At 43.5% G+C, this 13,819-nt stretch overlaps 1 pseudogene; it reads right to left on the bottom strand.

The window, feature by feature from the left end:
- Positions 1-1,587: 1,587 nt before the first annotated feature.
- LOC136679843 (5.8S ribosomal RNA) lies at positions 1,588-1,729 on the bottom strand (annotated as a pseudogene).
- Between the last annotated feature and the right edge of the window lie 12,090 nt (positions 1,730-13,819).

Raw genomic sequence — 13,819 nt, 5'->3', positions numbered from 1 at the left:
GCAAGAAGAGAGAATCCTTCCCGGGGTTCCCACCGACGTCTCCGGGTTCGTTTGCGTTACCGCCATGAGAGTGCCTCTCGGCACTCAATCTCCCCGCTCCCAGGTTCGGGAATATTGGCCCGATCCCCTTTCGGTCAGCGAGAGGCAGACGAGACCATCACCCTAGCAACGGCGTTCGCCTAAGGGTTCCACGCTGACAGCGCTTGGCCGTGGGTTAGTCGGTCCTAAGGAGGACCGACTAACCCACGGCCAAGCGCTGTCAGCGTGGAACCCTTCTCCACTTCGGCCTTCAAAGATTCAATCTGAATATTTGCTACTACCACCAAGATCTGCACCCGCGGCGGCTCGACCCAGGCTCACGCCGGAGGCTTCAGCGCCAGTACGGTCCGTGTTTCAAATTGGGGATTGTGACACCTGCGACGGCCGGGTATGGGCCCGACGCTCCAGCGCCATCCATTTTCAGGGCCAGTTGATTCGGCAGGTGAGTTGTTACACACTGCTTAGCGGATTCCGACTTCCATGGCCACCGCCCCGCTGTCTATATCAACCGACACCTTTCCTGAGGTCTGATGAGCGTCGCGTCGGGCACCTTAAGCCGCGCATTCGGTTCATCCCGCAGCACCAGTTCTGCTTACCAAAAGTGGTCCACTTGGCACCATCATTTACCCATTTAAAGTTTGAGAGTAGGACGAGGCCGTTTCGGCCCCACAGCCTATAATCATTGCTTTACCGGATAAAACTGAGTTTGGTGCCAGCTATCCTGAGGGAAACTTCGGAGGGAACCAGCTACTAGATGGTTCGTTTAGTCTTTCGCCCCTATACCCAGGTCGGACGACCGAATTGAACGTCAGGACCGCTACGGGCCTCCACGCAGGGTTTCCCCTGGCTTCGCCCCCTGCCCAGGCATAGACCACCATCTTTCGGGTACCACCGCGTATGCTCTTGCTCCACTCTCCACTCGGTGAAGAGCAGGCCGGTGGTGCGCTGTCAACCCACCATGGACGGGGTGTCTTAGATCCCACCTCAGCCGACGCGTGCCGGCCTTCACCTACGTTGCGCCTCCGGGGTTCAAGCCCTTTGACTCGCATACGCGTTAGACTCCTTGGTCCGTGTTTCAAGACGGGTCGGTCGGGGTCCGAACTTAGCCGCTGACCTTAGGCGTTCGGTGCTGTGGGCCTGGATCACCCCCCACTCTCGCCGTAGCGGGCCTAGCCCGGGGCTGAGGACAGCCCAACCGGCCCGCTTCGACCGAACGATCGGGGGGGGCCCCATCCCCATCCCGAAGGAGGGGAGAATGCGGAAAGGACATTGCTCCGTGGCCCCGGTGTTATCGGCGAAGTCGGAGCGAGGGGCTACATTTCCCGGCCCACCCCGGTCAGGGGAAAGAGGGATTCAGCGCTGGGCTCTTCCCTCTTCGCTCGTCAATGACGGATGGGACCTGGACCTAATGGCTCTCCCTACGTCCTGAGCTCTCGCCACACGGTGGTTTAAGGACCGAGTCTGCGTTTAGGAAGACGAAGCGCCGTCCGAGGTGGAGGCCCTGCGAACTTCCAGCCGCGGTCTGGGAAGACTGATCGATGGGTAAAGCGACCCTCAGACAGGCGTGGCCCCCGCGGCCGCAATCTGCGTTCAAAATATTGATGATCTGTGTTCCGCATTTCACATTATTTAACGCAGTTTACCACGTTCTTCATCGATGCATGAGCCAAGTGATCCACCGCTAAGAGTTGTATAATTTTGCCAGCCCTTACGGACGGGACTTTGGGTTAAAGCCTTTTGAACAACAGAATTTAAGGGTTTAGGTTAGGTTCACGTCCCTTGGATGAGATGGAAGGGATTCATGAACAAAGGGAATTTTATGGTCGGGTGATCCCAGGCTGGGGGTCATTAAACCCTGCTTGGCATCCAGATGGATCGCCTCAGTGGTGCCCAACCTTCCCTTTACGTGTTAGGAGACCAAGACACCCGGGGGTGTAGATGGCTAGCGTGCGCTCTTAACCTCGCTGTTTCCAACGAGGCCCGGTGGTTCGCTTCCAAGTCCCCAGCAAGGGGGGAATCTGAAAGATCCCACTAAGACCGGCGTTGCGCCGGTCCATGCCTCGGGGGGTTTCTCTGCGCCCCGTCAACTCGTGCACAGCCATCGGGGTAAGTTTGACTTAGCTTGCGTACGGGTCCCGGTCTAAAGTTTGTACCCGGTGTGCGCTCCAGCCACGCTCTCCCCCCGGAGGGGATGAGCGGGCCCGGTGGTGTGCTCCCAAGTCCCCACGGAGGGTGAGGCTGGGTGGAGATCTCACCTGTGTTCCACATCCGGGGCTCATCAGCCCCTTCAACTCGCGCATGGGTCTTAGACTATTTATGCGGTCCGTCTTTCGCGAAGCCCAGGGAGGTGCCGATATACACCTCCCGATCCCTGCATGCGCTCTTAAGCTCCGCTCTAACCCGAGAGGGAAAGAGTTTCGCTCGTGGTGCGCTCCCGTCCCCTGGGGGTTACGGAAGATCCCAACAAGGCCGGCGAACACCGGCCAACGCCCTGGGGGTTGCATTAGCCCCTTTGACTCGCGCATGCAGAATTAAAGCCTTTAAAGATCAATGGTTTGGTTTAACAACCGGCGGGCGGCTCCGTTACCACTCAAGGCCCCTGCGAGCGGGGTGGTGGCCGGCAACCTGTGCACCTAAAGGCGGTCCTCCCATAACCCCGAGTTCCAAGGTCGGCCCGCTCCGTCCCACCCGGAGGGAGACTCACGTTAGCCGACGACGAAAGGTACGAGGTGTCTGGGGTCCATACCTTTAAGGTACCCACCGGGGGATTTGGCCTTGCTTAAAGACGGGCGGGCACCCACCATGGCCAGGTCTTCCCCTCACACCTACACCCCACCCCCTGACACCCTCACACCCCCCAACATGCTTGCATGTGGTATTTAAAATGACCCTGGTGGATTTCTATGGCTAAACGCTTTTTAAAATGTCTACAGTGTGTGTAAATCAGTCTCTTTTAAGAGAATCTACAGTTACACCAACTATTAGTTCTGAAACCAACGTTGCTTTTGCGCCAAGGAAGAAACGGCGTGGTAAAGCATTTGGTAGCAGCCCTCGCGAATATTTTAGGAGTGTTAAAATTAACCTGTTTGATTCTCGGGCTTATGACGTTTGTGGGATGGTCAAAAGTGGATCAATGCCTTCCAGTGATGTCTGTTAAAAGAAACATAAGCCGGCACTGAAACCACACGAAGTCAAGACACGAACAACACGCAAGCCATCATGTTTGAGGACATTCTTCCAGCAGACCATCCCGACACCCGTGGACCTATGTGGTGTGGAAATTATCGACTGTCGGACATTGAATATACGCCGATTGACACAGGTCGTGGGTTTGTAAACTACAGCTATGGTGAATCGACGGCGGTTGCCAAAGCGGTATCAGACAACAGTTTGTTGGTCAATATGGTGATGATCTCAGTTGTGTGGACATTGCGAACCCGCATGTTTTTCGACAAGACCCGGTGGATGATTTGGCAACGTTGATGGCTAGACAACTGACAATCGCCGAAGCTCCTGAAGACAACGCTATATCTGCTCCGATTGATGTGGTGGACGGGCAAGTAAGCTCTACGGCGCTAAAACTGATAAAGTCCACTGTCGTTGTAATCCTACAACACATCATAAACAACAAGCTGAAGGAAACATGTCTTGGTTGTGAAGTGGATCACCCTAGTCAACTTCGACATTCGTGTCTGTTTGAACCTGATATCTTCTTTTTTGAAAAATACTATAAAGATATAACAAGGACATTGTTCACGCCTGCCTTAAAACATGCCATAGATGGGCTTCTAAAGTGTTTTGGAATAGAACTACCCCTTCTAAAAATTCAAGGATGTGTTGAAACAGTCGTCTGTGAATTACAATGCGAGCCGTACATTGTGGAAAAGCTGCAGGAACTAAGAGAAAGCCTGATTGATCAAACCTCTGAACAGTTTGTCAGCGATGCCGTTGACTGTTGGGAAGGTGATTCAAAGACTTGCAGAGCTGTTTAAGTGAAAATGGGGATAGTTTGCGGACACCAAAGTCTGTCAAAGCGTGTGCTGAAACACCGTGTGAACTGCGAATTGACACGTTTGTTGTATAAATGTATTGACGATAGTGTGGATGATTTTACACTCATTAATAGTGTGTATGATGTCAATGTTAAACGTTTACAAAATTTCAAGAACCAAATGAATATTGTTAAATCAACATCGCATGATTGGTGTCATTTGACACAGTTATGTATAGATTCTGACGAAACAACCCTTGTGACTATTAGTAAATTACTGTCTCTCATGCCTAAGAGTGAAAATGTGGTAAAAATTGGTTATGTGCTTTGTCTATGTACATATATAATAGACATTTGTGTGATAAAACTTTCAACAAAGAAACCAATTGATGTTTGTAAAGTGATTGAAACATTTGTTGAATATCTAGTTGAGAAAAATGTAGATGTGTGTGCAAACTTTTTAGATTTCATCGATGCATTGTGAATAAAACAGTCAAACAAACAAATCTGGGGTCATTATTTTCAACAATGTCATCTATCGACACATCAAATCTTATGAGAACGGTATATTACACGCCGTCTAATTCTGGTTCATTAGGCGGTAAAAATCATTTGAAACGGGGTGTTTTAGAGAATACAGGATTGTGTCTGTCTGATCAACAGGTTTCAGACTGGTTATCTGGAGAGGATGCATACACACTCCACAAACCCATACGACATAATTACAAAAGAAACCGGGTTATAGTATATGGCATTGACGCTCAATTCCAAGCTGATCTTGTTGATATGAGTGCGTATTCTAGGGAAAATGACGGATATAAATATATGTTGACATGTATTGACGTGTTCAGCAAATATGCTTGGGCTCGACTGTTAAAAAATAAGTCTGGTATAGAAGTCTCAAAGGCATTTGCGAACATATTAGAAGAAGGCAGAGTTCCTCAAAAGTTACAGACTGACAGGGGTAAAGAGTTTTTCAACAAACATTTTCAAAATTTAGTATCAAAAAACAAAATCACACATTTTGCTACAGGTAGTGAGCTAAAAGCCAGTGTCATAGAGCGGTTTAATAGAACGCTAAAAAGTCGTATGTGGCGTTATCTAACAGCTGTAAACTCCAAAAGGTACATTGATGTTTTACAAGATATTATGAGCGGTTACAATAATAGTTACCACCGTAGTATCAAAACCAAGCCAGCTGATGTGACGAAAGAAAACGAATCTAGCGTGTTTAAAACGCTGTATGGTGTGAGAAACAAATTAGACAAGAAAACCATATTTAAGTACAAGACTGGTGACGTTGTGCGTATTTCTAAAGTCAGGGGTCCGTTTACAAAGGGGTATGAGGAGAACTATACACAGGAGTTTTTCACTATATCAGAATGTATCCGACGACAACCACCCGTTTATAAATTGAGAGATTATGACGGTGACATTATACACGGCCGTTTCTATGAAGAAGAGTTGCAAAAAATACGCATGTCTACAGAAAAAGCATTCAAAGTTGAAAAGATTTTGGATAAAAAAAAACAGGGTAAAAAAACAATGGTTTTAGTGAAATGGTTAGGTTGGCCGTCAAAATTTAACAGCTGGGTTCCTGAAAATGATGTTGTGGACATACAAAGGCCTTAAAAGGTGTTGTACTTTGTGAACTAGTTCATTTACATCAAAGGACAAATATGGGGGACAATGGTTTTTGCGTCACACTGCCGAGCAATTCGTCTATGTCGGTATACCCCGATAATCAAATTTCTAATTATAGAACAAAACTAGCGAAACCAATCGATCTAAAAGGTGACTGGGAAGTAGGGGTGATAGAGTTTCAATACCCACGAACGTGGACAACCTTTTGTGAGCTAGATGCCACATTTAGCGTAATTGATAAAAAATCGGGCAAAACAACACAAATAACACTACCTACAGGGTATTATAACCATATACCGGCATTAGTTGCTGAGATTAATATCCATCTAGCAGACCATTCAATAGGTCTTGTTTATGACCAAATAAGTCACAGGTTATTTATTAAGACTTTATCTGATATCGGTTTGATATTTAATGGTAAACTAGCCATCATCTTGGGTTTTAAACCGGGTGTGATACTAGAGTATGTAGTTAAAACAAATGACCCGGATGTCGTACAGAAAGAGTACGCGCCACACCCTGTCGACATCTATGGTGGTTTCTACTCAATGTTTGTTTACACAGACATTGTTGATTACCAATTAATTGGAGACAGTTTTGTACCCCTGTTAAGATGTGTACATATATCAGGGAACAACCATGATATTGTCACAGTTAGATACAGTAAGCCACACTACGTGTCGACAACAAAATCACAGATAAACGATATCGCTATAGAAGTGAAAACCGATCAGAACCAGCACGTAAATTTTTCTTATGGGAAAGTGGTTGTAAAGCTACACTTTAGACCTGTAAAACAAGGAATTAGGTTTTGAAAATGGAAACTTTCAACAGACTGGCCATGGATCCTGAACGTTACGTTTCTTACTATCAAAGTCAGGCCGGAGGCCACATGCCCGACTATACAGGTAGCCCAACAATGTATGGTGCGGGATTTGGTGGGATTTTTAGAAATTTATTCAGAATAGCTATACCGTTGTTCAAGAAGGGTTTTAATATAGCCAAACCACATCTAAAAACAGCTGCTAAAAACATTGTAAGCGATGTTGTCAGTAACGGTCTGACGCGTATGATGGCACACAATCAAGATGGGTCGGGTATGTTGGTGATGGCTCGAAAATCTGTGAAACGACCCCCTGGTAAGAGGCGTGGCCGTCCTGCTAAGAAAACCAAGCTTGAGATGAAAAAACACATAGTGTCAAAAAGAAAGCGTAAGGGGAAGCAGACAACAACCTCGACCTGTAGGAAACCTATTAAAACCATTTTCGGATTATGGCTCTACTTCATCGCATGTCTGAGGAGTGTATTAAATCAGAACTGGACTTGTTTACAGTACCTTTAACACAAACCGCTATTGAGAAAAACACTTATGTCGAAATTCCGCCGCTGTCAGCAATATCCGACACTGCCCCACTGGAGTTTTTCATAGCCGGCCATGGTGAAGATTATATGGATCTAAATAACACACTATTATACCTTCGTCTTAAAATCACAAAACCTGATGGAAGCGACATTGATGACGGAGCCGCTGTGGGGTTGATAAACTATCCTGGAGCTACAATATTTTCACAGGTCGACGTGTCCCTAGGAGACAGGCTGGTATCACAGAGTTCAAGTACCTACCCATACCGTAGCATGATAGAATGTCTCGCCAACTATGGTCGGGACGCCCTGGAAACTGTCTTCAGGCCTCTTTTATCTGGACACTGCAGGGCATATGGATGAAACAAACCCCGCAAGGAACAATCGCAGTTTGGCAAAGAGGGCCGCATTTACAAACGCTAGTAATGTGGTAGAACTGCTGACCCCGATTCATAGCGACATATTTTTTCAGGAGAAATTGATGCTTAACGGTGTTGATATAAAAATTCGCATGACTCGTAATAAGGATGATTTCTGTCTAATGCGGCATGACGCGTTAGCATACAAAGTGAGTAGATAGCTGCTGACAATCCAGAGCCGGGACCAGGCCGCAGACAGACAGGCTAAACCGACCGTCTGCGAACTGTCTTGAGACGTCACCCAGGTTCAACTGTATTGAGACTGTGTCTTTCCCCCGAACTAAATGTAAAAGTAGAAAAACAAAATCAGCCTGTTTCAGCAACCTAATCAATATTAAATCATACACAACACCTAGCAGCAACACCTCAGAACTAAAATTTGGGTTACTCAACATAAGATCACTAAACTCAAAAGCACTCATCGTAAATGATATTATAAGTGATCATAAATTCAATGTTTTCTGTCTCATGGAAACGTGGGTTAAACCAAATGAATATTTAGCACTAAATGAAGCCACCCCCCTAGGCTATAATTATGCACATAGCCCAAGAATATCAGGCAAAGGAGGTGGAGTATGTGTAATTTACCAAAATACCCTAGAAATTAGTCTTAAACAATGTGACACCTTCTCTTCTTTTGAGGTTCTCTCCACTATTATTACAAATCCGGTCACAAAAAAGGACGCATTTTTATTATGCAACATTTACAGACCACCGGGGCCTTACTTAGAATTTCTGAAAGAATTCAGCGATTTTGCTACAAACCTAGCGGTGTGCAATCATAAAGTTATAATTGTAGGAGATTTCAATATCCATTTTGAGAAGGAAAGTGACCCACTAAAAAAGGCATTTACCTCAATCTTAGACTCTATTGGTATTACTCAAAATGTAACAGGGCCTACACACTACTGCAGCCACACTTTAGACTTAGTTCTGACACTAGGTCTTAACATTGACAAAATTAATATCTTACCGCAATCCTCAGCAATCTCCGATCATTACTTAATTTCATATGAGCTACGTTTTAGCCATAATATATGTAAGAACCCTCGCTATTCTACAAGGCGTATAATAAAACCATCTACCGCCCTACAATTTATAGAAAACCTACCAGAACTATCGACCCCAGTTCCAACTCCATCAGACCCAATGGACCTAGATGTACTAACTGATTACCTAGAAAATACCTGTCGATCTACTTTAGAAAAGGTAGCACCACTTAAACATAAAAGTATAAGACAGAAAAAGCTCGCACCATGGTATAACGATAAGACCCGTACTTTAAAACAAACATTACGAAAACTAGAGCGGAAATGGCGATCAACCAAGCTTGAAGTGTTCCATTCTGCCTGGAAGGACAGCCTTATAGAGTATAGAAATGCCCTCACTAAAGCTCGCTCAGCATATCTGGCCTCGCTGATCTCCCATAATAAAAATAATCCGAGAGCACTGTTTAGTGTGTTTTCTAGAATTACAAAAAATCAAGCAGGTTCTGAACAACTAATTCCAGCAACTCTCACCAGTAAAGATTTTATGGACTTTTTTAATAATAAAATTGAGAATATTAGACAACAAACTCTAGCCACAGGATCAAATCCATCCTGGCTGCCACCTGATGTGAATGAAATAAAACATAATATAACTGTAAAAGAAGGACTTGAAACCTTTTGCCCACTCCCACAATTAGAACTAGAGAAGATTATCACCTCCGCAAACTGTACAACTTGCACACTTGATGCAATTCCCACAAAGTTGCTCAAAGAAGTACTACCAGCTATTATTGATCCTCTTTTAACTATAGTAAACTCATCGCTTAGTCTGGGCCATGTACCCAAAGCTTTTAAACTAGCAGTTATTAAACCTATGATCAAGAAACCAAATCTTGATGCTAGTACACTGTCTAATTACAGGCCTATTTCTAATTTGCCATTTCTGTCTAAGATCTTAGAAAAAGCTGTGGCCCAACAACTTAGTTCATATCTACATAAGAATCATATATATGAAAAATTCCAATCTGGATTCAGGCAACATCATAGTACAGAGACAGCTCTAGTCAAGATAACAAATGATCTTCTTCTTGCCTCTGATCAAGGCCATGTATCCCTGTTGGTGCTTCTTGACCTAAGCGCAGCCTTCGATACAATAGACCACAATATTCTCATAGAAAGGTTAGAAAACATGGTTGGAATCACAGGGACAGCCCTATTATGGTTTAAATCTTACTTAACGGAACGTTATCAATTCGTAAAAGTAAACAATCTAAATTCAAATTATTCTAAAGTAAGATTTGGAATTCCACAAGGCTCTATTTTAGGACCATTATTATTTACATTATACATGTTACCGCTAGGCACAGTTATAAGAAACCATGACATTAACTTTCACTGTTACGCAGACGACACACAATTGTATATTTCAGCCAAGCCCGATGACAAACACAGATTAAAGAAAATAGAGGACTGTGTAAAAGACGTGAAAGGCTGGATGTTGCGTAATTTCCTCCTCCTAAATAGCAACAAAACAGAGGTCCTGCTTTTGGGTCCAAAAGTGACAAGAAATAAATTATCAGACTTAATTTTAAATCTAGCTAACTTTCCAGTTAAACCTGGTTCAGCAGCAAAAAATCTTGGTGTCATAATTGACCCGGATTTATCATTTGATCAACACATAGGTAGTATCACTAGGACAGCTTTTTTACATCTTCGCAATATTGCTAAGATTAGAAATGCCTTATCCCTCCAGGGCGCAGAAACATTAGTACATGCCTTTATTACTTCAAGGCTTGACTACTGTAACGCACTACTGTCAGGATGCACCAGCAGCAATTTAAAAATGCTGCAGCTAGGGTCCTCACTAAAACTAGAAAATTTGAACATATCAGCCCAGTTTTATCATCACTTCATTGGCTGCCTGTTAAATTCCGCATTGACTACAAAATTTTGTTATTAACATATAAAGCTCTACATGGGCTTGCTCCTGAATATCTTCAAGATACAATTTCCTATTATGAGCCCCCACGTTCACTCAGATCACAGAATACTGGATTTTTAAATGTTCCCAGAATTCAGAAGACCTCAGCTGGGGGAAGAGCCTTTTCTTATAAAGCCCCCCAACTCTGGAATGATCTTCCAGAAAATGTTCGGGACTCAGACACAGTCACAATCTTCAAATCTAGGCTAAAAACACATTTGTTTAGTTTATCTTTTGGTAGCTAATGCTCCCCCATAGATAAAGGCGGCAGATCCGGGGGGTCCATGGACACAGGGAATTATAGTAAACTGAGATGCTGGTGCTGTCGTCCCGCCGCTTCTCGCGATCACTCAGGTTTGTTGACGGTGGAGCGGAGGGATGCCAGTGTTTCAGGATGCTCCCGTGTCTGTGTGTCCTCCTGGTTCTCTCCTTTTAGTTAATGCTGTCATAGTCAGATCTGCCGGAGTCATTAGCCACACTCTGGAAATTTTCATATTTTCTACTTTACAAACACAAAACAGTTCAAAACTAATTCCATCCCTTTACATCTTTCCGAGTAAACGACTGCCCACCTGTCTGTCTGGACACTGATGGATGACTGTCGAGATCCTCCTCCACGCTTCAGACCAGCTGCCCACGCTCCAGCAACCACCAAGTGCCTTGAAGCTGTCCCTACACTGAAGTTCTCATGGACTACTAACTATCATCACCAGTAGATTCACCAGAGGAGGATGGGTCACCCCTTGTGAGCCTTGGTTCCTCCCAAGGTTTCTTCCTCAGCTGGGGGAGTTTTTCCTTGCCACTGTCGCTCCTGGCTTGCTCACTTGAGGGTTTTACATTTGTCTTTACATTTCATGTCAAATCTTGTCTTACTGGAATTCTGTGAAGCTGCTTTGTGACAACATCAGTTGTGAAAAGCGCTATATAAATAAATTTGATTTGATTTGATTTGATTTGAATATTCTCTCTGCATCGTTATTTGTCAAAAAAGTATCTGTGTCACCAGCTGTAAGGTTGGGTCATGCCCAGACATTGTTGTCAACAACGGCTAAATACCCCATTGACAGAGTGTGTCTAAAAAATTTTTCCATACCTGCTGGAACACGTGTTTCTAACCAAGAAAATTTGTTCTTGGGGACTCTACCTAAGTCTATGATAATAGCCATGGTTGATAATGATGCATTCACAGGCGCCTATAATAAAAACCCCTTCGCGTTTAAACATTACAACTTGGAGTTTCTTGCGGTCTATTTAGATGGCCAACAATTTCCAGCCAAACCACACCAACCCGATTTCCACACTGGTTCCGCCGTGCGCGAATTCTTCCAGTTAGCGCTTGCATCTGGAAGACATCTGAAAAACCAGGCATTGCCAATTGATAGGCAGGATTTCCTACAGGGCTACACTCTGTATGCTTTTAACCTCACACCTGATGAAGAATGCGGTCAACACATGTCTTTGGTCAAATCAGGTAATATTAGACTGGAGGTCCGTTTCAGACAGCCGCTCCCGCATACTGTAAATTTGGTTGTGTATGCTGTTTTTGACAGCATCATTGAAATCTCTAACCGAAGACAAGTTTTAGTGGATTATTACTAATGAATACCTTGGAGCTGTCTGCTGTAATGGACAAAGTGGCTGTTAACACACATTTTCTCGGTGTGTTAGCATGTGACCAATTACCAACAAATGGTATATGGAAATTACCTGTGACGGCTATTGTCAATACACACTCATCTGATCTTCCTGGCGAACATTGGCTTGCTATCTACATAAGTGAAGACCGTGTCGGGTGTTTTTTTGACAGTTTTGGAAATGCACCTACCTATGACAAGTTCCCTAAAATTATTAGTGATTTCCTTAAAACAACATGCACGACTTTGAGGTATTCTACCAGACAAGTTCAAGATTTTACATCAACTACATGCGGTCAACATTGTGTGTTTTTTCTATACCACATGGTTAGACTGTGTAATTATGAAGAAGTGATGTCAAAATATGGTTTTAATTTAACTAAAAATGACAATATGGTTTCAGCCTTTGTGAAACATTTGTATCCGTGTGTTTGTAAGAACAGGTCGTTTATTTGTATACAACATGTTCAAAAAGGAGAGATGTTTATTGTATAACCCTGTGTAGTGTAAAGCTGACGAATAAAAACACTGATTTTCAAAAAAGATTTTCAACTCTGGTTCGTTTATTTACAAATATACATGTAACAATAATAAAACAACAAATGACAGTTTTTCAAACAATGTGAAAAATATTCAAAACAATCAATTAAACAACACAATCACACACACATCAAATAAAATAAAAATAAAATATATAACAATTAGAAGTTTAACCAAACACTTCTGTCTAAAACGGGGGAGTGAAATCTGGGGTGTTCAACACTCTTAACAGGCGATTGCAAAGTGTCTTTCACTGGTGTAGCATAATCAGCAGACTTTTTATTTTTTAACAAATTAATTTTTTGTCTGACAAACTTATTTGGTATGGTAGAAAGAGGGATGTTTAAAACAGCAAAAGCCTCTAGAAACTCGCTCCACCCCTGAGGTCTACGATCATCGATAACACGGTGTGCGGCGGTGATGCTTTTCACCAAGTCCAGAATATGTGACCCTGGGATCGTACGTCCATTTAAGACAAATTCTCCTAATTCATTCCAGGAAGACACATCTTTTGATTTAGACATTGTATCTAAAACATACTGAACATTCTGTCTGCTTCGCGAAGATACATTTCTAAGAACATCATCGGTTATGGAATGTTTGTTACCAGTCTGATCGACAACATTTATTTCCTTATTAACAGTATCCGCATGCGGCAATGACAATGTTAAAGTATTGGTCTCCATATCACCATGTTTAGCGATGGTTAAATATCTCTGTAACACGGATGTATAAAGTTTGGCCTTCTCGTGGGGGTCGAGATCCCTCCTGGCCAAAATATCTCTGATCGACACGTCCAAATCATTTTCTACAATTTGTCGGACAGCGCCCCGACTGTTATCACTCTTTAACTTATCCAACTGGTGCTGAGGTACCAAAAATAATTTTTCAGCATACTCCATGTCTTCAGTTTATCTCCCCGCTATCAAGCTATAAATGGTAAAGCAACGCTTAACAATGGTAAAAGAAAGCCGCCTTTCTGATTAATTATTTTCTTTTTCCGTGAAACACCAACCTTTTTATCAGCGATAAATTTAATTTCAGACTTCTTCTTCTTTAACTCACGATATTGTGTTGATGTGAGAGGTACAGTGCCATTAAGAACATTAAGGGCAACCTCACACAGAGTTAAGATAAGTTCATTAGACGCCGTTTGTAAAATAACACGTCTCTGTGCTGGTGTGGCTTTAAATAAAAGTTTAAGAAGCGGCAGGTTTCTA

The sequence above is a fragment of the Hoplias malabaricus genome, chromosome Y, assembly GCF_029633855.1.
Source record: "Hoplias malabaricus isolate fHopMal1 chromosome Y, fHopMal1.hap1, whole genome shotgun sequence".
In the NCBI taxonomy this organism is placed as follows: Eukaryota; Metazoa; Chordata; class Actinopteri; order Characiformes; family Erythrinidae; genus Hoplias; species Hoplias malabaricus.
Note: the sequence above shows the minus strand (reverse complement) of the source record. Positions and strands in the feature narration are given on the sequence as shown.